We start from the raw sequence: 22,344 nt of genomic DNA on the forward strand, positions 1-22,344 counted from the left end.
GTCTGGCTCCTTTTTTATTTGCTCTACTGACAACAGCAGAGCTTTGAAAAAGCTTTTTGGGGACAAAGACCTCACCAGAACAGAATCAGCTGGGAGAACAATCCAGCTGTTAGTGCAAGTGCTAGTAGACCTATGAGACAAGATGGCCAAAAATGGGGTTATTTAAGCAGAAAATTGGGGGCTGGTGGGGGAGGATTCAGGGACGTTGGCCCCCCTGGGAGAGCTGTGAGGAGTGAGATGCTGCGGTTCCCAGCTCTGTCCTCTGTTCCACTGAGGAAACCCCGGAGAGTGAAGCCACTGGAGAGCGCTGTTCAGTAGAAGTAGGTGAAGCTGTGTAATCGGGGGGTTATAGACGCCTTCCCCCTGAAAACTCTGAGAATCACGTAGGCACCCTCCCCCACCTTCATGAGTTCAGAATGACATTGTGTGGAGGCACAATTGCCTCTAGATAAGCAGGCAGTGCAGGGATGGTCTAACTACCGAGGGCTCATCCTTTGAGAAAGACAAACGGTGGAAAAGCAAAGTGTCTAATAATCGGCTGGGTATGGAGGGGGTGTGGGTGCCTTTTCCATCCTTCCCTTTTCCAGCTGAAGTCGGGGGGGAATAAGCACGAGGGATGCTGAGCTCCTGATTAGGTTTATAACCCAGACACTACTGGTCCTGATGAATTAAAAGAACATTAAGGCTGTAGCCAGGGACACCACATTTTTCATTTAACCAAATTGCTTGCAGCACTGACTCTCTAAATAGTCTGGGAAAGCGGGCTGGCTTCCTCTGCCACCAGGTTCCCAGGAAGGCTTGGGAGAAGTTGGGGCAGCAGATGGACACGGCTTTGACTGGCGTGGTGGGCAGAGAGTAGGGCTGGTTAGCCCTCCTGGGTTCCGTGCTTCCTGCAGATTCGCTGTCAGCATGGGCAGTAGCAAGGAGCCAACCGAGCTCCTCTAGTGAAACAGCACGTTGCGAGCCCACCCGGCCATATGTCGGGCTGAGTGTCCTCTCTGCGCAGGCAGCACGACGACCCTCACTCTAGTCTCATCCCTCAGACTCAGACTGGACTCCCCGCCTCTCCCTCTGCGCCCTGCTGTGGCTGCTGTGCAGGTGGGTGGGGATGATCTCCGCGCCTTAGGCACAACCTCCGTCTCCTGTAGGGCTCCTCGGAGGCCCCATCACCTCTGCCCAGTTGCTTTGAGGCCAGCTGCCTGGGGATGGTCTCCATGTTCTTCCTGGTGTTATCTGTAAAGTGACCTTCACTGCCTCCTCTCTCTGAAATCCCACTTTCTCTTTGGATTTCCTCATTTTTCATTCATTCCATGTCTCGCTCTTTCTTTCTGTAAATATGAATTGACAGATGTCAGGCTGGCTCCTGATGGGATCCTCTCCCAGCATCCATGGGGGAGAGGCGGGGTGCTGCAATCCTGGTATAAAAGTTGACTCCACAAGAATTGAAGTAGATACTCAAGTTGTGTGTAAGGAATTCCTGATCCTGGTCCCTTCCCCCTACGTCCCCTGCAGCTCCCAGATGAGGAGGGGCTGTCGAAACCCTCTTTTCCTCCCCAGGCCCTTCTTCAATGCCACCACTTACTGTCCATGGCTCCTTGGCCGAAGTACCATTCAGGGCCTGGTTCGCTCGTTGCACACTGCCTGTAATACCCATTATAGGGATGCCTTAAGCATTAAGAAACTAGCCTGTGTGAAACACCCTGTCATTTAACAAATGGCGGATCCCTCTTCTCTTCTCCACCTCCTCGCAGATCCTCCGCCGCCTCCCCGCCTTCCTTGCCGCCTCCCTGCCCTGGCTCCCCCGTCACGCACCCTGTCCTCCTAGGCCCCAGGCGCCCTTGACTTCTCCCAAGCATCCTCCTCTTCCTCACCGACCCTTGGTCAGGCTCAGAAGCGCTCCAGGTGACAATTACAGGCAGAGGTGGCCTTACTCGGAGGGGAAGGAGAGGTGCACAGAGACCCCAAGTGGCTATGGGGGGCCCCGAGGCCGGTAACGCCGCCGGAGCTGCGGCGGGCGCGGAGGCCGGGGAAGGCGGCGGCTCAGGAGGCGAGCGCACCTGGGGCGGGCGCGGTGCGGAGCGGCAGCCGTGACCTTGCGCCGGGGGCGGGGCGCGGAGAGCCCCGAGGGGCTGCGCAGAGGGGCGCCCGCGGCGGGCCCGCCCCGCCCCGCCGCCCGGGGCCTCCTGGTCCGGGGCCCGCCCCCGGCCGCGCGGTCTCCTCCCCGCACTGCAGCGCCCCGCCCGCCGCCTCGGCGCAGACCGCTCGGCTCCGCAAGTCCTGCGGCAGAGGCACCTCGGGGCGGAGTTGGGGCCGGGCCAGCGCGGGCACTCGGGCCCCGGGGGACGGCCGCCCCGCGAAACCGTCGCCGGCGTCGCGTCCCTGCGCCTGCCGCCCCGCCTCGGGGACCCGGGATCTGCCGCCTGGTCGCTCCCGGGTAAGTCCGTACCCCGCGCGCGGGGAGCACCGGCGCCCCCTCCAAAGTTTCTACGCCCGGGGCGGCCCTTCTGCCGCTGAGCCGAGGGGCCGGGTCGGGGAAGTTACGGGCCGCCGGCGCCGGGCGCCCGCACCGTCCTTCGGGGGAGTTTGGACGCGTCGAGGTGCAGGGCTCGTTGTGCGGAACTGGATGGACCGCGGACCGAGCAGCCGGCTGCTCTGCGGGCTTGGGGCGCGAGGAGGGGGCGGCTTTTCTGCCCAGGGACGAGCCGCGGAGCGGAGCGCGGCCGACGCCCCCCAGTCCTGCGGTCTCCGACGCTCCCAGGGGCGCGTCTCGCCCCCCCGCTGCCCCCCGTAGCGGACCGCAACGGAGGCTCTTGTACCCCCGCCTCCAGCTTCGGGGACCCGAACCTCGCCGTCTCGGGAGGGGAAGGGAGAGCCCGCTCGTTCCCGGTGGCCGAGACCGTGGGTGCGGGAGAGGTGGGAGATAGGCTGCAGGGACCGCCTGGAAGGAGGCGCCCCCCCACCCCGTTCTCGCCAAATCTCATGACTCAGCACGACCTAGGCCGCCGCCCCCGCCTCAGCCCTGCTCCCCAGGGCCGGGCCCCCAGACCCAGAAGTGCAGGCAGCCCCACCCGACTCTCTGGACCCCCTCCTTTACCGTTCCCGTCTGGGGTCCCCTCCCCTACCTCTCCTCCCTTCCCCGCCTCTCAGGGCACCAGCTTTTTGTTTTCTAACTAAAAAGATAGATGCGTGACTCTTCTTCCATCTCATTAACCAGCTCCCTCTCCTTTCCTCCTTTTCACTCCCGCATTCCACAGGTGCCTCCAGGACACCCCCAGCCCCTGGTGTGGGGGGGGCCCTGAAGCCCCATCTCTGCGTGTGCGGCATCCTCGCCGCTAGGCTGTTAAGGCGGCCGCGTCCCCCGCTGGCAGCAGAGCAGGGGAGTGCAGGGACAGGAGGCCACTGCCCTGGGAGGGAGGCGGGCAGGGCAGGCCGGGCGTGGGGACGAGGACATCCTCAGGATCTGTGGGTGCCCAGAGAGGCAGGGAAGTGGGCGAGGTCTGACCTGGAGAGCGGGGAGGCGCCCCTCCCCTGCCCTCCCGCTCTCCCTGACGGGCATCTCCCCCGTGTAGTAGGTGGGCTGTCCTCATGCAGCTCTTGGTAACCTAGGCACTTCATCGGAGACGCAAGCATAAGAAGCAGGGCAGCCCTTAATTCCTCCAAGTCACCTTGCTGTGCTTAGGTGCAAGTCCAGCCGTTGGGCTGCTAGAAACATCTCTGACCATCAGGGGGGCCAAAACGAGAGCCACAACCCATGCCCTTGAGGCCCAGCCAAAGATGTCAGGGCCCCGAGGTGAGTCAGCGTCAGGGGTCCACACCAGGCACGCTGAGGCCTGACCCAGGGAGTCCAGCCCAGCCTCTGCCTCCCCAGGCCCCTGGGGAATGGCCAGTGCCCCAGAACCTCATTCTTGGGCTGCCCTCCTCCATGCAGCCTGCCTCTGCCCTGCCTGGCTCTCAAACAGATCCCTGGCCTCATTCTCTAGGATGCCCCTGGGGGGCCTGGCTTTTTCTGGGCACCTCTTGGGCTTGATCCTGGCCCCTTCCTCTCCCTGTCTTGCCCAAGGAGGAGCTGGGAGCTTTTGGAAAGCTGTGGCAGAGGAGGCAGAGATAAGTGTTTCTGCTTTTAGCCCCATGTAGACCAGGCCCTCCGTCCCCAGGAGGAAGACCAGACCAGTCAACTGTGTTCAGCAGTCCAGTTTTTTCCAGGCAAACTTTATATTTATATTTTTTTGGAGGGGAGTAGATCATGCAAAACTAATTCTCACTTTTTCAGCTTTGGGGTCTGATCCCCACAAAACAGGACCATGGGAAAAGAAAGGTGCTGGTGTTTATAAACATCACCCTTTCCGTACAGAAAAGCTTACACCTGGCTTCATCTCATGATGGTATTGGTTTTATCCCTGGGCGAAGCATGCCCCTCCCTGGCTGAGGACCCGGTGGGGCAGGGAGACTTGCCTGGTGCTGGGCCTGGGCCTCCTGACCTCACACTGCGGCCAGAGCGTCTTTCCACCTTCCCACAGTGACAGGCAGATGCACCAGGGCTGCCTCTGGCCCTACAGAGGCCTGGGGTGGGTGGGTTTTGGAGATGGCTGGAGAAATCTCTTCCTGCCCTCCCCAGGGCAATATCCCCCAGCCCCCGGCAAGCCTGACCTCTTGTGGCCTTTCTGCCCCTACGTGGACTTGTCCTCTCTCAGATGGTCTCCTCTCTTTCCCGCCAAGCCTGTGCAGCCCTCTCAGGAGAGTCACTGGGGGCAGCAGGTGGGCTGGGAGCCAGGACAGTGAGGACAGAGGAGGAGGAGGTTGGGGCTTGGTGCGCTGGAAGAATGGCCCGTCATTGCTTCCCTGGACAGAAGTGTCCTCGTGGACTGTCGAAGGCTGTGGCTGAGTAGAAATGCTACTTCACCTGGCTTTGGGATTTGGACTTTCCTGAGGCGGGGTTTCCTTTGTTTTTGAGCCAGACAACACGGAAGTTCCAGGGTGACGGGGATACTCCTTAAGACCTGGAACAGCAAGCCAGAGGGAATAATACCAGGTGTTTACTCAGTACAGGGTAGTGGTTGTAACAGGAAGCATCAAAGCGTAGTGGCTGGGAGCTCCACAGGCCCGGGTTCAAATCTCAGAGACACTAATTACAAAAGTGTGTGACTTAACTAATTCACTCATGCAACAAGAACTTGTCATGAACACCTACTATGTGCCAGCCACTGTTCTACTTACTGTGGGTACAGCAGTGAACACAACAGACAAAAATCCCTACCCTGGTGGCTCTTGCATTCCAGGGAGCCTAGGCAAGCTTAGCCACTCTGTGCAACTATTAGCTTTTGAGAGCCTACTATGTGCCAGGAGCTATGCTAGGCAGTGGAGATTCAGTTGGGAGCAAAACAGACCTGGTTCCTGCCCTCATGGCATTTGCGGTCTCATAATAACACAGAATTAAACAGGTAGTCACCTAAATAATTCGTCACAACTGTGACAAGTGTTAGGCAGACATACAGGATGATTGGAGAGCATATAATGGGGTGATCCAAGCAGGTCCAGAGAGTTTCATCTGTAAAATAGAGGTAATCATACTTACCCCACAGGGTACTAAGCACTGGATGAATGATAACTGTACGGCCCAATGGTCAGATATGTCTAAATTCCCTTGGTGGATAATCATTACACAGGTAACAAGATGATTATTTATCCTCCACTTGGTCAGAGAAGCCAGGACAGAGAAGCTTGGATTTGTCTTGGATTCTCGTGGGGACAGAAAGCCTGTGATGGATAACATGGTTTCCCTGGAGAAATGTCAGGTCATCACTGCTGTCTCTAAGAGGAATAGTGACTCTGGCCAGATGGCCTGGGGTCCTGCTCATGCTGATGCTACGCTCTGATTTGGGGCAGGTTAATCAGACTCTGTTTCTCAGTCTTGCCATCTGTAGAATGGACATAAAATTCCTGTCTTGGTGAGGATTGTTATTTAAATGAATTAATTCCTGCAAAGAGTTTAGAACAGCACCTTGCACATGGTGAGAGCCATGTGAGTGTTTTCTATCATTATCGTGTTGCCTGCCCCACTGCTCCCTAGCAGACCCTTTCTTGGGTTCCCCAGGTGGGGGGAGTACTTTCCATCTCTGTTATTCTTAAAAACTCAGGGGAGGGAGCCGCTCCAACTTCCTTGATGGCCATTCCAGTATTCGATCCGTCTGACTTTGAGGCAGTTCTTTTATGTCTAACGGGCCATATCTTGCCAGAGTTGGATTTCCGGGAAGGATTTCTCCCAGCAATCCTTCGTTTTTATCCTGAAACAGAGCAATGAGTGAATGTGGCTCCAGGCCGAGAGGGACTTGCTGGCCCCTGGGAGTCTGGACCACACGGAGCCCTCACAGCCAGCCTCTCCCCTAGAGAGGTCTGAGCTTCAGCCAGGGTTCCAAAATCAACCCTCAGGAAAGACGCCTCAACACTTGCTATGCAAGAGATGTTGTAAAAGCTTCTCCCTGGATAATTTCCAGGCTAGGACAGAATTCCCCACTCGTCTAGTCAGGAGACTGTCTGACTGAATGCCAGGGATGGGGAGGTTGGATTCCCAAGGCACTTTCAGACTTGGCCACTTAGAAGAGCAGGATGTGGTTGCTGGGTCTGCTATAATGGCCGGAGCCTCAGAGGGTTTGGGGCTACCAGCAGCCTCCAGTTGGTGACCAGAGGCAAGGAAAGAAGAGAAGTTATGTGCTGTTATATAGTCAGGAGAGGTACTTCTCTGGCTGCTTTGGGGCTCAGGGTTTCAGCTTCTGCTGTAGACAACACTCACCATCGGGTGTGAGAACAGCATGGCCAGAACGGGCCGTGCAAGGCGAGGAGAATGCAGAGCCAGGGCCCCCAGTACCGCTGCCCACCGAGCCTGCTCCTTGGCAACCGCTTCCTCCGCCCTTAGCTTCCCTGTGCCATGACACAGCCTTTGCATCTCTCCTGACTGCAGTCCCAGGACCACCAGGAGGGCCCAGAGCGGCCGTCGCATCCCACTTCACAAGGGAGAGACACAGGCCCAGAGAAGTAATGTGACTTGTTCGAAATCTCACACCGCCAAGGGAAAAGAGTGAGGTTTCACCCCCAGCCTGTAGGCACTTTGGGGCTGCATTCCAGGCCACTGGAGCTGATTAGTCAGGACTTGACCTGTGCACCTAGTCGTCCTCCCCCAGCTCCTTCTCACCTACTCTCCCTACAGTGTGGAGCCAGCCAACAAGGCCAGGGACCTCAGGGAGAGGTCACCGATGCTTTGAATACAAGCAGAGACTGCTGATGAAACCAGGAAGCAGCTTCTACAAAATTAGGCAGTGATCCCTTGGAGAAATTGAGTCAGCTCTGTCTCTCCGGTGGTGTGTTTCTTTGGGACTTGCCACAGGGCTTTGGCGTTCAGGAGCACCTGCCCTGGAGTGGGCAGGGAGGAGCGTGGCGGGCGGATCAGAGCAAGTGGACCTGGAGAACCGGCCCCCGGCCTCCCAGCCTTGTATGAAGGGGATGCTGATGTCATCGGTGCCTGAAGCCTCTGTGGATCCCCAGCTTGGTAATTAAAGGCTTCTCTGAAGCCCAGCAGCAGCAGGACGGAGGTCTGCACGTACGTGTGCATGTGCTTTAGGGGCAGGATAGAGAGGGGCTCCTTGAAAAGCCTGGGGGAAATGGGATCTAGTTGGTGTCTGACTGCCTCGCTTCTCCAGTGTCCAGGCTTGAGAAGTCATGATCCCCATGGGAGGCACAGCCCAGCTCCTCACCTCGTACGCAGGGGCAGCTGGGGTCCAGGCCGGAGTCCCAGCACCATCTGGGCCGAACCGCCTGGCCTGGCTTCCCCTTCTCCTCCCTTGCCTTCCACCTCCCACTCAGGTGGACTGAGTGCCTGTCCTGTAAAAAGCACCAGGGATGGAAAGGGGGCTCAAAAGAACCCCTCTCCTGTCATCCAGGGCTCCTGGAAGGCATGGGGGTCTCCTCCTCTCCTGGGTCATGGCCAAGGCAGAGCCCCGCAGCCAGGAGCCCTTGTGACCCAGCTCCTGGGCCCCCCAGTCCCAGGACAGCTGCCTGCTGAGACCAGAGCTCCCGCCGTCTGTGGGGCTCTCTCCACTGCCTCTGGCCTCTGCAGGGAAACTGGGAAGTCCGAGGGTCTCATGTCTGTTTGGTTTGGGACTGCAGTAGGACAGTGGCTGGGCAGGGGGTCAGGGAGGCTCCCCCGAGGCATCTGGGGGGACCAGGGCATCCTCAGCCGTGGAGAACCCCGGCAGGGCTTCCCATAATTCGGTCAATGTGGTGGCTCTGGAATGTAGCAATTAGAGAATATTGCGATCAGAGGCGGAGCTCACCCACTGCCGCTCCATCTTCATATGGCGCGTGAGTGGTTGTGAGTGTGAGTGTGTGCGAGGGAGATGGTGATCCGAAAAGAGTGGAGGCTGGAGGGGCTGGGGCTGGGCGGGCGGCCGCTTATCCCTCTCTGTGCCCAAGTTGACTGAGGGAACGACCTGGAGGGGAGGGGCTGGCTGGAGGCCCAGTGACCCACGGCAGAGGCAAGAGGCGACGGAGGCAAAGGCAGCGACGCCCACCCTGGCTCTTCTGCACACTTCCTTGGTGCAGGGGAGGACCCAAGGCGGGTTGCCTGGCAGAGGCTGGGGGGTAATGAGGCCAGAGGAGAGGCTGCAGGGCTCTTCGCCCGGCTTCCTGCTCAGCTGCGGAGAAACAGGGAGTCATAACCCACTGCAGTGTTGAGTGCATCTGTGTGTGCATGTGGGCACATGTGTGTGCATGTGTGTGTGTGCGCATGTGAGAGAGGAGAGAATACTAGTACCTTCACCTCTCACCCCCTTTTTCTCCTTTTCTCTCCCCTCTTCTTACTCCCCTTCTGCACTCCCACTCCTAGATTCAGTTTCTTCTGAAGTCAAATGAAGCAGGTTGTGCAATTAGTACAGCAGACACAAATGTGAGTGGCCTGGGGCCCCGGGGACGGCACCTCTTTGTCCCCTCCTGGAGCAGGAATGACTTGTCCGAGGTCAGCCAGTGCTCTGGGCTCCGAGGACCCTCCCCAGAGAGCCCCTCCCTCCCTAGGCTGGGGGAGAGAAGTATCCTTTCCTCACCGCTGATTCTGGTCTGGGCTAATTGTCCTGACGTGTTGAGCATGTCCTTCCTGCTTTGGAAAGTGAGTGGGGAAGCAGCTTCATTCTATTTACAGGAAGGAATCCCTTTCTGATGTGGAGCCTTGCCTTTTATGCTGCACTGCAGCTTCACATTCCCTGACTCCTTCCCGGAGAGGAGAGTTGGACCAGCAGCAAAGGCGTCCCAGAGAGGGCACTTGGTCTAAGGGCGGCGGAGGTCTCTGAGGAGCCCCTTGTCTCTCACCTGTATTGTCCTTTCTCTCTGTCTAATGTGGGGCTGCTTGACTCCAAATTTTCATTGTCAACCATAGATCCCTTATTGTGCCAGCTCACCTGGCCCAGTGTCACAGGCCCAGTGATAGGGGTCTGAGGTTAGAGGCCAGACCCTTGTTTCTACCTGGAGGGAGGGATGGAGACCTGCAAGCAGGAAGGGAAAAGGAATCGTCCATTCCCTGAGGAGTGTATGGCGGATGAACAAGACCCTAGTGGTCAAGTGCTCTGGGATCCTGAGGGGAAGCAGACCCAGGCCCTGAAATCCAGCCTCACTGCTGGGAACCAAGGACACTTGCTGGTAAATCCCAGGAAATGCAGGCGGCATGCGTCTGGGATCTGTGTTAGCAGGAAACATGGAGTTAATTGAGAGGAGGGCAGTTGGATTCTCCTGAGGAGGAAAAGGCATCGCTTTAATAAGGCTGCCCTGGTTCCAGATCAATCCTGGCATTATAGGAGGTGAAGGGGGGAGCACAGCCGAGAAACCGGATTAGCTCTTTGATGCTGGTAACTGCGCTGGCTGCTGCAGGAGGCAAGGAAGACGCGCGGGCTGGGCCTGCAACGGGCAGCCTGGCTCTGGAGGCAAGGCCCCCACCCCTGGCATGTCTCCTGCTGGGGGAGCAGCATCAGGGCCCTTCCCAGGGGTACGACACAGTAACAGAAGGCAGGTCCCCACCACAGCACAGGGAGGGTCTAGATGGTGAACCCCAAAGGCCGGGGGAGGGGAGGTGATGGGGAAGGTGGGCAGGAGATGCCCTGCATCTCCGATGTCCGTGCCCCACAGTTGCTGTTTCTACAGGGCCAGTCCCAGCAATGTGTGGCTGGGAGTCAAACACCCTAGGTTTAAACTGAGACTGCCGCTTCCAGCCTGTGTGACCCTGGGCAGCTCACACCATCTGAGCTTCAGAGTTCTGGTCTGAAAATGGAGGTAGTAACACACAAGGGGTGTGGCCGGTACGAGGATCACGTGAGGTATCCTAGGACAGCAGTTCTCAAAGTGTGACACCTAGGAGTCCCCAGTAGTTTTTCAGGGGTAGTCATAAGGTCATAAGTATTTTCAGAACAATGCTAAGGTTATTTTGCGTTTTACCATGTTGGCAGTGACAGTCTGAAGCAATGGTGGGTTGAACTGTTAGTACCTTAGCCTGGATGGGGACAGGGCATCAGACCACTCTGGTCACTGCGTCCTTCCCTGCCACATGCCTGCTGAGTAAATAAATATGCAAATACATACGTGCCAGTTTCACTTGAAAATTTTGAGGAAGTAGCAAAATTGTAAATTTTGTTAAATCCTAAGTATTGAGTGCACATCTTTTTAATATTCTCTGTGATGAAATGAGAAGTACACATAAAAGACTTCTAGTTTTAAAGCATGTGATACTTTACCCCATTTGCTGATGAAAACAGTGTCAAAAGATAAAGTGAATGTCCCCAATCACATACTAGTGGGTGGCAGGGTGCACATGCAGGTCAGGTTTGTCAGCCTCCAGGGCCACACTCTGTGCATCGCCTGGGACTGTGACAAGTGCCACCCCGGGGTGGTACTCGCAGGGCTCTATCTAGAACTGGTCATGTGGTGGTGTTTGGGCACCGGTCCTGTCCACACAGCTCTGGACTGCAGAGAACACCCAGACCTGGCCCTTTCAGAGAGGAAATCTCACAAATGGGGGGCTGGCAGGGCTTCCCTCTGCCCACCTTTTCTAGGGAACCTGAAACCCCTTATGGAGCAGGCTCTCCGAGGGCCACCTGTTGGGAGGTGGAATCAGTCCCTAACGCTCGTGATCATCCCTAGCAGTGTGGGAAGTTGCGGTGTCCAGCCACATTCCTCCTGCTGTCCCAAGCACCCATTTGCTCCTGGAATGCACCCTTCCCTGCCTCCTGCCCCGGGAGTCTGGAGTTGAGACAGTCCAGTGGCCATAGAGAAAATGGAGGGCTGGGGGCCGAGTTATTTAGGGGCATGTCTGCCTGGATAGCTGTCTGCTGTGGCTAAGAGTTCGCAGCCTGCCCCCCAACTGCTCATCCCACAGGAAGACTGGGCAGGCTTCACATCTCTCCCGACCCTGAGGGCAGGTGCGCTCTCCCTCCTGACGGGACCAAGTGCACCAGAGGGCCGGCGCTCGGGAGGACATCAGAGAGCCACCTGCCACAGAGGCGTCTTCACACATGTCGGCCCCACAGGGAGTGCACGTCTCCTGGCTTCTCGGTGGCCACATGGCTGGGTAATTGATGGCCCTAGCACATGGCTCCTGCCCTGGCTCTGCCATCCTGAACTGCCCATTGTGGACTAAGAATGGGGAGAGATCAAGACATAGTAAAGATGGGTGCCCCTTGGGTGAGAGGGCTCACCTGGGTGGCCTGTCCTTTCCTTGGAAGGGGGTTGGTCTTGAGGCCCTGGACACCGTGGGGGTCACCTGGCTGCAGCAGGAGCTGGGTCTCTGGCCCTCCGCTCTCCCTGCGCCCACCCCTAATGTGTTTTCTCTCCTCTCCTTCTCTCCACACCCAGGAGATGTATTGAAGACAGACCATGGGCTTGGCAGCTAATGGGCAGGAGGCAACTAGTGAGCCTGAGAGTGCACAGAGGCAGGGTGGGCAGCATGCCCAGGGCAGGTCGGTGCCCCTGGGACTGGCAGTTCTGAGGCACCAGGCTTTGGCCCTTAATAAACCAGACAGATCCCCAAAACAGGCCCTCTTGGGATCCATCCCATTGCCCTACTTTCAGAGAGTATTTCCTTCTTGTTTGGGGTTTGTGAGATGTCAGGGCACTTGGCTCCGAGTAGAGAAGATTCACAGCTTCACATAGACACACAGATGCCGCCCTCGCCCCCTGCACAGCTCCTGGGGACTTGCCTGTGGTCAGTGCCTGGAAACCGAGAATGAAGTTGGACCTGAGGCCTGAACTCCACGTTGGAGGAGACTGTTCCTCTGGGCACATGTGGTCTCCTTCCCCCGTCCACGTGCCACGTGCCAGCTTGGCTCAGCCCTGCTCTGAGCAGGGTGCTCGGCTGGGGTCTGGCCAGGCCATGGGCTGCCTGCAGACCCTGGACCTGTGGTTTCTCCGAAAACTATCGCTGTCTTCCCAGGCTCCATGGCAGGGGCCGTCCACCGTTAGCCGCTCATGCAGGCGAAGCCTGCTCGGCCACGGCTGGTAGCATGGCACGTTCAGGAGGTGGCGCTGATCAGGGCTGGGGTGCTCAGCAGGCGGCCCGGTGGGAAGGTGAATGCGACAGTGTGTCTGGGGCCCGGGCGCGGCACAGCAGTGCTGCCACAGCGGCGGAGGTGCTGGGGCAGAGGAGGAGAGCGGGCAGAAAAGCTTGCAGGGAGGCACACAGACTTGTTAAATCCTTCCACCAACGTGAGGACTAGCCTGAAGCAGGCTTCAGATACACCCCGAGCGGCCAGATTCCCTTCTGTGCCCAAGGTCTCGAGAGAACAAGGCATGACATTGCCCGTTCCCTCTCCTCAGTGCTGGAGGCAAGAGGAATAGCTGGGCCCCTGGCCTTGGCGCCCCTCCCATGTGCCACCCTGGCCGGCCACCGGTGCCTCAGGGCCAGCCCTCCACAGCCCCCCGCTGTCCGCCATTGGTCCAGAGCACTCACAAGGCGGCACTCTGTGCTGGGTTCAACGGCAAGGAAGACAGAGCAGACACAGTCCCTGCCCCACGACCCTTACAGTCTAAGGGAAGCAAGACATTCAGCAAAAGAGCCGTGCAATTGATTATTTAATTACAGCTATGATAACTGGTGTGAAATAAAAAGTACTCAACGCCCTGAGAGTTTATAATGGGGGTGCTAGTGGGGTGGAAGGTTGGGCACATGGGCATCATGATTCCTGGGCTGTGTGGGGACCACAGGCGCTCCTGGGCCTTCTCATGGGATGTCAGGCCACTCCCGGGCACCACCAGGGCTGGGTGTGTAGGGGCACCGATGCAGCCCACACCTGGCAGGGCGGGGCTGTGGAACAAGCAGAATCTGGGTTGTGAAAGGGAATGGAGTGGCTGACTGCCTCTAATTCCCCAGCTGACCTTGAGCTGTCACTTTCCCTCTTTGTATCTGTCCCTTTCTCTGGGAATTGAGAAGGTTTGACTAGGAAGTCCCTGCAGTCCCTTCTCAGAGTCCCAGAAAAGCTTTAGAGATTTTCAAAGGCCAAACTACAGTTCTTCCCCTGGAGGCCAAGAAAGGGACCCCAGAGCAGAGCTGGGGAGGCCCCTTGGCGCTCCCTCCAGAGACCAGGGGGGAGACGGGAACAAGCCCAGCACAGGCCCTTCCGTGCCACAGATGGAGGTGTGGGCCTCGCAGGTGTGTCTCATGTCTGCAGAGTGGCTGGACTCAGGGACGGTGACATTAGAGGAGAAGGCTGCTGTCATTGTCCCGAGGGCAGGACTAGGGCAAGAGTAGGAAACTGAAACAGGGTTTAGGTTAGATATTAGGCAGCACTTTCTTGCTTATTGCACCGAGGTATCTGGCGGTTGATCAAGACCGTGAAAAGAGAGTGTCAGATAGATGTTCCAGAAAAGCCCAGAGAGAGCTTTTCAGAGGGCGTGTCTGTGTGGAGGCGGGGCAGATGGGTGACCTTACACGGGGTCTCCCTCAGACAAGTCCACGGGTCTCCTCCCCTGTGCCACTGACATCAGTGCTGCCTGGGTGTCTGTGAGAGGAAGATGTCAGGTCCTCTTGGAAAGGAGTTTTTGAGCATAAACTATCCCCAATTCACATCTCTTGGTGACACATGTGACTAACCGTGCCGTTGTCACACTCAGTCAAATTGAGCCCAATTACACCTTTGCTCTCTTGTCCTGCTGTGATGTAAATATGGCTTCTGAGAAGTGTATTAGTTGCTGGCAATGTGATTTCTGGGGAGCGTAGGTTTGGGGGCTAAGGGAGGCCAGAGTGTTCCACGTTTCAGACCCAGAAGCAAGGGCTAGAGGTGTGCTCCTGAGCGCATGGGATTGAGCAGCCCCTGAGGCCTTCTCAGGGCACCCTGAGGCACTCTTGTCTCTAGAAATGGGGGTCGGAGCAGAGGTCCTTCCAAGGGCCCTTCGTGTCCTTGAGCTTCTGTGTTGTCACAAGGTCGCAGGCTCTCCGTGTGTATGTGGGTGGGAGGGGTATCGCGTGCACGCATGTGTCGCCTGTGGATCAGGAAAGGTCCATGAGGCTCGCTCCCCGCTTCCACTGAGGAAGATGATCCACGTCTTTAGAAATGACTCATAGTGTCAGAAAGGCAATAGGATTAACTTAGAGCATGAAGGATTTCAGATAGATTCAAAGAGGAATTTCTGAATAGTAAATGTGGTTAGACATTGTGGTAGAAAACCAAACAGGTGGTGAGACCTGCAGAGAGAAGGACCGTCTGGGGCAGGGCAGGTATTAGGAAAGGACAGACTGATTCGTATGAGTGCAGGTGTACATGTGCTGGAGAGAGCTGATTGTGTGCACAGTTGTCTTCAGGGAGCGTGTCACAGTGTTGGGGGGAGGAGGGGAGGAGCAGGAAGAAGATAGGGGTGGGGAGGGGGAGGGGGAAGGGACTAATGCTGGGCACAAGAGGACTTAGCAGGTGAAAGCCCATCTCGGACTGGTGCTATATCGTCCCTGGGGTAAGGGATGGTGTGTGTGTGTGTGTGTGTGTGTGTGTGTGTGTGTGCTCAGCATCCGGGGATTTCACTTCTGAGAGTCAAACCTGCAGCAGGACAACAGGACACGCAGTGCCCCCCACCAAATGGGCTGCCCGTCCACACACACTGTACGTTAGCCCTGCCAGCAAGTCACAGTCACCCAGCCTCAATATCAAGGTGGCAGTAAAGAGCCAGGGACCTTGTGAAGAATACGGCTTCTAGATTCTTTCAACAGGGACTCCAGTCTGGGGCTCAGGATAGACTCGGTTCCTTCTTTTCGACACAATTCTGATGTCATTCCAAATGTTTCCAGAGGTCCTTCAGGGTTCATACTAGAAAGTGCATGAAACTCCTCCGAGGAAGCAACAGAGGGGGAATTGACAATGCATTTATTTTTTGACTTCCTCCCCCGCCCCCACCACACATGTGACTCCGAGGACCCACAGAAGGTCACAGTCATATTCTGAACTTTGGAGGTGTGATCTTGAAAGATCCTAATGCCCGACCTCCAGCCTCTTGGCAGGACCTTTCAGAATCACCCCCATCCTCTGAGATTCTCCTGTTACCCACAGAGCTTCCAGGTTTCTCTTGGCCTTCCCTTCTACTGACTTCCTTCTCAGAAAGTTCTCCCTTGGGAACTTTGGGGCTAACAGTATCAGCCAGTATTGTTGTCTCACTGTTAGCTTCTCTGAAAGAACCTGTGCCTCGGCACCTTAGAATCAGGTTCAAGGTGATGAAATTGAGGGTTTGAGATGGTACACTGTCCCCTTCTGCACGCTCTTGGACATCTTCCTGTTTATCCCCTGGGAATGACTCTAGTTTCTGCCTCCTTCGTGCAAGGTCTGCTATGCTACCCTGCACAGCATCCTGACAGTGCTGGAAGCCCCAGCAGTATTTAGAAATGCAGACAATGGGTGTTTGGGAGTAGGGGGTTCAGCACCATGGACAGAGCTTTGCACTGCTCTACCCTCTCGCCTACAAGTTCATAAGCTAAGTCCCAGCTTGCCAATTTTGGAGGTAGAGGCAGGAATGGGGAGAAGCTGGCGGTGTAGGAAATTATTTCTGCCCTTTACTGACTGTGTAGAACCTGGCCAGGCCACTTCCTCCTGCCTGGTCCCATTTTTTACTCTATAAAATGAATGGGATGAACTCCAAACTCAACTATGCTCTGTTCCTGAGCGTCTATGATTGTCTTTCCCAGGTCTTTAGAAGTAGTTTTGACATATGTGGCCTGGGTTAGGGGAGGGCCAGTTTCGCTTGGAGGTAATTGGAATACATGACCTCAGGTCCTGGAATCTGGCTATGGTCTCCCAACTGACTTGCATCTCTCTCCAGCTTATGGAAATGTTGAGAGCAGAGGCTGGTTCTCTGTAATATTTATTACTCCAAATGCCTTCTTGTTCACTCCACTCTAATGCCAAACCTAGCAGGGTTGGTGGGAGGGGCAGGTTTTGGTGGTAGAGTATGGTCGTATGAAACTTACTGGGGGTAGAGTATTGGAATGAGGCAGGAGCTGAGTAGGCATCCCTGGAGAGGAGGGGGCTACCAAGGGATTGGCGTGTTGGCAGGTCAGCAGGGCATACGAGCAGAGCCCCTCCCTCACTTGCTGGAGGGCTAGCTGCAGTGGGAATGCCTGCAGCAGGGGGAGGTAGGCGGCATGTCTGGGTAGAATGGCACGGGGCCAGGTGCAGGGAGAGGGTGGGAAGAAACTCCCCAAAGTGCTGGGGGCTATTGGGGGGGAGCCTGTGAGGTGGCAGAGAAGGTAACGGGCAGACCAAGGCCGTGGCCCTGTGTGCCTGCACAGCGCTGCCTTTTCAGCCTCTGGATTCATGTGAGCGGGGGCATCCCCCTGCTCCCAAGCCCTGGGAAGTCCTGCAGGAATGAGAAGGCTCTCCTCTTCTGTCCTCTGGTACATTCTCTTCTCATCGTCACTCCGTCTACATCTCTTCCTTCACCGTCATATGTCTCATTAAAATGACAATCCAAGCCCTCCTTGTCTCCCTATCCAGGGTGCTTAGCTTGGGGCAGAAGGTGTGAGTGTCACCTCCTGGATCACAGAAGCAGCAGCCCTGGTTCTACATACTGGATGGGGTCACTGGGAACCCTCCAAAATCTGCCTAACTCAAAAGGGAAATTCCAGGCACTGTTTGGATTGCCTCTTATCTCCCCTTTGGGTGATTGTCCTCAGAAGCTCTCCTCAGAGGTGCCACGTTGCCTACCTGCTGTCCTGTGCCACTCAGTCTTCCCCCAGGTCTGCTCACCTCATCTCCCTTTCCCTAGCCCTGAGAACAGTCCAGGATGTCTTAGTCTGATGCCCTAGGCACAGGTTGAAGCCACCCTTTGGGTGAACATGGCACTCCTTCCAATAAAGAGGCCTCTGCATGTTGAACAGGCAGCGATGCCTACCCAGAGAAGGCTGGGAAATAATGGTGGGTTTGTGGGTATGGTGGAGGCTGCTGGGGAACATATTTTAGGCACCGCCTCACTGTGCCATTTATAATGCCAGGTGGTTCACTGCCTACCTCACCAGTGGGCAGCATCAGTTCTTGAGAATGGAGGGGGAAAGGGAGAGGTGAGGGCAGGCAGACTCCTGCTTGGCAGAGAAAACTGCTGGGTGCACGTGTGGGTTCAGTATTCTTAGGGGGGGAGGGAGAACTGGTGAGGCTAAGCCTCTAGCACCAGCAGTACCCGTTGCTCAGGTGCCATCCTGAAAACCATTGCCCAAACAGGGAGGTGGTTCTGGGGCACAAGACGCCTGGGCGAGCAAGCTGGATCCCACAGTCTTACGGCAGTAAGCCCAAAGCCTTGGTCTTAAAGAGAATTGAGTCTACATCTCATCTCCTTCTAGGCCCAAGCAGCACCAGATGCCTGGGGACTAATTTTAAGTCACTCTTAGGAGGATAGTTCTAATAGAGCAACAACTTGGTCTGTTTGGCTGTAGACCTAGTGTCTCACTCAGTGCCTGGCACTTGGAAGATGCTCACTAAATATTTATCAGATGAATGTTGAAGGGTTTGAATTGCCCAGACACCCAGTGGCCTTCCTCAGGAGAACGAGCCCCTGTTTGTGGGCGTATTTCAGCGGAGGCCAGGTGATCACTTAGGTGTCGCATTGTCAGAGGGGCTCCTGTGGCACCCGTGGCTTGGTCCGAAGGGCTTTCCCTATTTGACTCTAAGAATCCATGATTCTGTGACCTCCTCTGGAGAAAGGAGACCTTCAGAATGGGGCTGGAGCTGGGCTGGCAGTGGACATCTTTCCCAGGGACACATAGCCCAGTACCTTTTGCCCAGCCACCTCTGCTACATCAACCTGCTGCCAGATATGCTTGTCAGACTTGATAAAGAGCATGTCTGTTTCTCACTTCCTGGAAATCCTTATTGTGAGGTCTCTGTGTCCCAGTCGCAGCCTGGCCTGTGACTTGTCGGCCATCTGTTCAGTGGAGTGATATCCCTCTGACCACTGCATACACATCTCAGAGGGGGACGCGCAGCGGGCCTTGGGTGGGCGGGGGGATGGGGGAGATTGTCGGCCGCCTTCATCGGGGAGTGGAGGTTGAGTGGGTGTGGGTCCCCACTCCAGCCGCTCCCATGTTTCCTCCTGCCTCTGGCCGCGGTGGGGATGAATCATAGATGGCAGCTAATGGATCATCGCTCCTGTATGAGATATTCATCAGGGACTGTGCCAGGTTTGTGTAATCAGATGTCTCATGCTGCCCCCCCAGTACGTGTGGGACCCCTGGCTTTCCCGGACTCTCAGAGCCCCAGGGGTGGGCGGGGGCACGTCCCCAGGGAGGAGTTGGTTTTGTGCAAGGGTGCCCCTGGGGCAGCTTCTCAGGGTGTACCTCACAGGGAAGAGGGCAGGGGCTCGTAGTTCTTAGTTCTGGAGGCTAGACTTGCGTGCCTTGTGGGGTGACTGCTTTGCCCAGCAACCAGAATGTCGGTGAATTACCAGGAGGCATTGCTAGGGGTGAATAAAGGTGCCACACGCAGCCCAGGGCATCTGAGAAGAGTGAGTGGACTGCTGATGGTGAACAGAGGACCGGGGATCCTTCGTCTCCCACAGTGCTCGCTGCCCCCGGGTACTGAAACAGCCCTGCAGAATAGCCTCCCTGTCCAGACGAGGGAGGGCGCTCACAGGGGTTAACCATTTGCCCAAGGTCCCACAGCTAGTGGCCTATAGAGCTGGGCTCCTCCCACAGTGCCACACCTCTTCCCCCCCGCCCCTCCCTGACCTGTCCCCTCTTCCCCTTCCCCACCGACCCTGTGGGAATGATGACTCTGGGATCCCAGGATAGAATTACAGCCACAAGCAGCCTGAGCTGAGAAGGCTGGCTGGTCCCCAGTGGGGGATGGGATGATGGGAGAGAGAGAGAGTGTGTGGTGTGTGTGTGTGTGTGCGTGTGTGTGTCTAGGGAGGGTCTGCTGGTTTGTCCTTGTGCATGTGGAGGGGCACGCTCTGCACATGTGCTTAGGGCTCTGCACTAGTCTCCTCTCTTCCTAGGGAGCAGCAGCTCACCTGCCCTGCTCTCCCAGATCAGCTCAGCGGGCAGGACTGTTCAGCCCTCGAGCACATTAGAGCTGGGAATTCAGACGGGAGCCTGGCTGCGGATTTGTGCCGGGCCTGGCTGACAGGAGGTGGGGTTGGGAGTGCCTTTCCCGGCTGAGCCCCAGCCTACGCTGTAAGCCCTCTTGGATGGCTCCTGTGGGCAGTGGACCTTCCGTGGCATTCTGGACCATGACTAGAACCTGCCTATCCTGACTCCCAGTTAGTCTTCCCATCACCGCCAGAGGTTGGGTGAGGAGGCCACTGAGGGCCCTACTTTAGGCATGAACAGCCTAAGTCAGCCCACTCTCATTAGTTCTGAAAGACCCAGGGAGAGCGAGGGGGCCAGTGCCTTGGACCATCTGTTTCCAAGTTTCACAAGTTCCTTCCAGGATTGGGAAGTCCTTCCTGCTGTCTGGTCCCATGCCCTCCTGCTGCAACCAAATACATCCTCCTGCCCCTTGGCTGGGCAGCTCTCTCCCTCAAGGTCTCATGTAATGTGGGTGTGGGAGACGGATGAGTAATGCTTGCCTAACAGAGAGGAAAATGCTGTTCAGGATTTGGGGCTTAGAGCCAGACCCTCTGTCGCTATCACTCATCTCCAACTTGACACATTTCTCCACTCGATCCCTGGGTGCTGCCCGGGAGACCAAGTCAGAATATCTTGCAGGACTGCCCCCTGCCTCATGCAGACCCTTGACCGCCCTCCCACTGGGCTGGGACAGAGTGTCAGGACAGGGTCATCCTTGCTAAGGGACAAGTGGAGGTCTTAGTGGACTTTCACCGCATCCTCTCATGTCACCCTTCTGATGGTAGCGATAGAAGACAAGGGCTGAGGTACCTACAGTGGATTGATTGCTTTAGCCCATTTTACAGATGGGAAAACTGAGACCCAGAGAGTAAACTGACAAGCTGAAGTCCGTGCTGCAGGTGGGAGGGTGAAAGCATGTTTGGTGTTCTGCTCTGAAACCCAGTCCCTGGGTGTGGGGAGTGACAAGACAGACAGTCAGGCTCTTGCCCACTATTGGCGTCTCTGTCCCCTCAGCCTCTGCTGCAGGAGGGGCCCTGACCGACCAGGCCCCACTGCCCCCTGGGATACTGTCCCCATTCCCCTGATGTGCCCTCAGGGTCCTGGCAGCTAAGACTGTTGTTTGCTTATCTGAGCTTCAGTTCAGTGCTGGGTGCAGAGGACGTGGCAAATGGGAAGGCGGAGGGGGAGACAAGACAAGCTCTTCTGTCTCAGCTTTCCAAAGGGAAAAAGTAATGGTGTAGAAAAGGATCTATTCTTTAAGAAAGCAAACAAGGCTGTGTCCCCCAGAGCAGCCCTCTTCCTTGCTGGAGCCACACATGCTTTTGGTGCCCCCGTCCTCGAGGCTGTTTCTTCACAGCATCCGGGCCAGAGGAGACCCCCTCTCCCAGAGCTCCGTACTCTACCCACCTGCCAGTCATTATCAAGCTCCGCGGAAGGTCTGCAACACACCCAGCCCAGGAACGGGTTTCAGGGGAATTGTCCTGGGCCTCTTGGGGAACCTGGAAGTGGGGGACCCTGCCCCAGGCCCTGCCTTTTCTTTCTTAGGCCAGTGGACCCCACGTTCAAGAAGGAGAGAGGGTTGAGACCTCACTGTTTTCCTTGAGACCCTGTCTGTCTGTCTAAGACAGGGATGACAAAGAGAAGGCTGGGCAGGAAGGCTGACAGTGCCAGCATCCCCTTGGCTTGAGCCTGTCTCGGGGGATGTGTCTGGTGCTGCCCCAGGGGCTCACTGGCACTCATCCCCAGGAGTGAGGGGGAAGACGACTATGCACCTGCGCCCCCCATGCCGGGGGCCCTTTGAGACTCTTTCTGGATGATCTCATTTCCTGGCCTCGCTTGCAGGGAACATGCCTTCTAGCAAAGTGAGCCTGTTTCCCTAGTGAACGGAGCTGGGGACACATGCATTCATTGTCCCTCTGAGCTGCGGCAGGCAATGGGACAGTTGCCCTGAAATATGCTTCAGTATGGATTGAAATAAAATACTTGGTGTATTTTGCAACAGAGCATTAAAAACAAATAATGCAGGCATCTCCCCCAGACACCAGATTCCTGCTTGCATGTCCCCCAGACTTACCTGTCTCCCCATCTGAGCGCTCCTTCTTGTGGGTGAGGTGGGTGGTGGGGTGAAATATAACGTGGTCAGGGAGCAGTGGACGGCCAATGAAGGGCTGACCCCAAAGTGCCTGAGGTACTGGGAGATCTGAATCTGTACTTCCAGGCTGCTCCTGACTTTAGAAATATGGGAGGAAGGATGTGCATGTTGAAGCCCCTGGGTGACTGGACCTGAATAACCAACCCACTGGTTCTCTGCAGTGCCCGTGGGGTTGCTGGTGTGTGAGCAGTGGTGCTGTTAGGGTGGGTGCCTGGGATGGAGGGTGGGTGGGCCTGGTGCAGCTCTGATTTCCCTCAGCATGCCCCCCTTCTATTCCTCATAACCTGTAAGCACACTGGACCCAGAGAATGAGTAATGCCAGCCAGGTGAATGGGGAATGGCTCTATTTTTCTCTTACTTTACTCCTTAGAAGGTGAAAATACTATTTGCTCAGGCGGTTCTTCCTCAGCACGTCGGTTTGCCAGGAGAGGGCCGAATTCCCAGAGCCCGATTCTGCTGAGGGCCCCGTCCCCTTCCTTGGCACGGCAGGACCCCCAGGAGCCTGCTTCCGAGGGGCAGTCCCCAGGTCCGACGCTTCCCCATCCCAGCTTCCCGCCTTGTCTTCAGTTCGGTTGGTGACCTGGCATGGCCAGGCTCCTGGTCCCTCCGTCGCCCCACCCACAGCCCACCACTG

General features: G+C 56.6%; 1 protein-coding gene across 1 annotated transcript in view; it reads left to right on the forward strand.

The window, feature by feature from the left end:
* Positions 1-2,258: 2,258 nt before the first annotated feature.
* Positions 2,259-22,344, forward strand: part of SYT2 (synaptotagmin 2) — a 101,684-nt gene continuing 81,598 nt past the window's right edge. The window contains exon 1 of the mRNA XM_073217138.1: positions 2,259-2,434. The gene's annotated coding sequence lies outside the window, so the exon portion shown is untranslated. The remainder of the gene's footprint in view (positions 2,435-22,344) is intronic.

The sequence above is a fragment of the Manis javanica genome, chromosome 11 (genome assembly GCF_040802235.1).
Source record: "Manis javanica isolate MJ-LG chromosome 11, MJ_LKY, whole genome shotgun sequence".
NCBI classification, from domain to species: domain Eukaryota; kingdom Metazoa; phylum Chordata; class Mammalia; order Pholidota; family Manidae; genus Manis; species Manis javanica.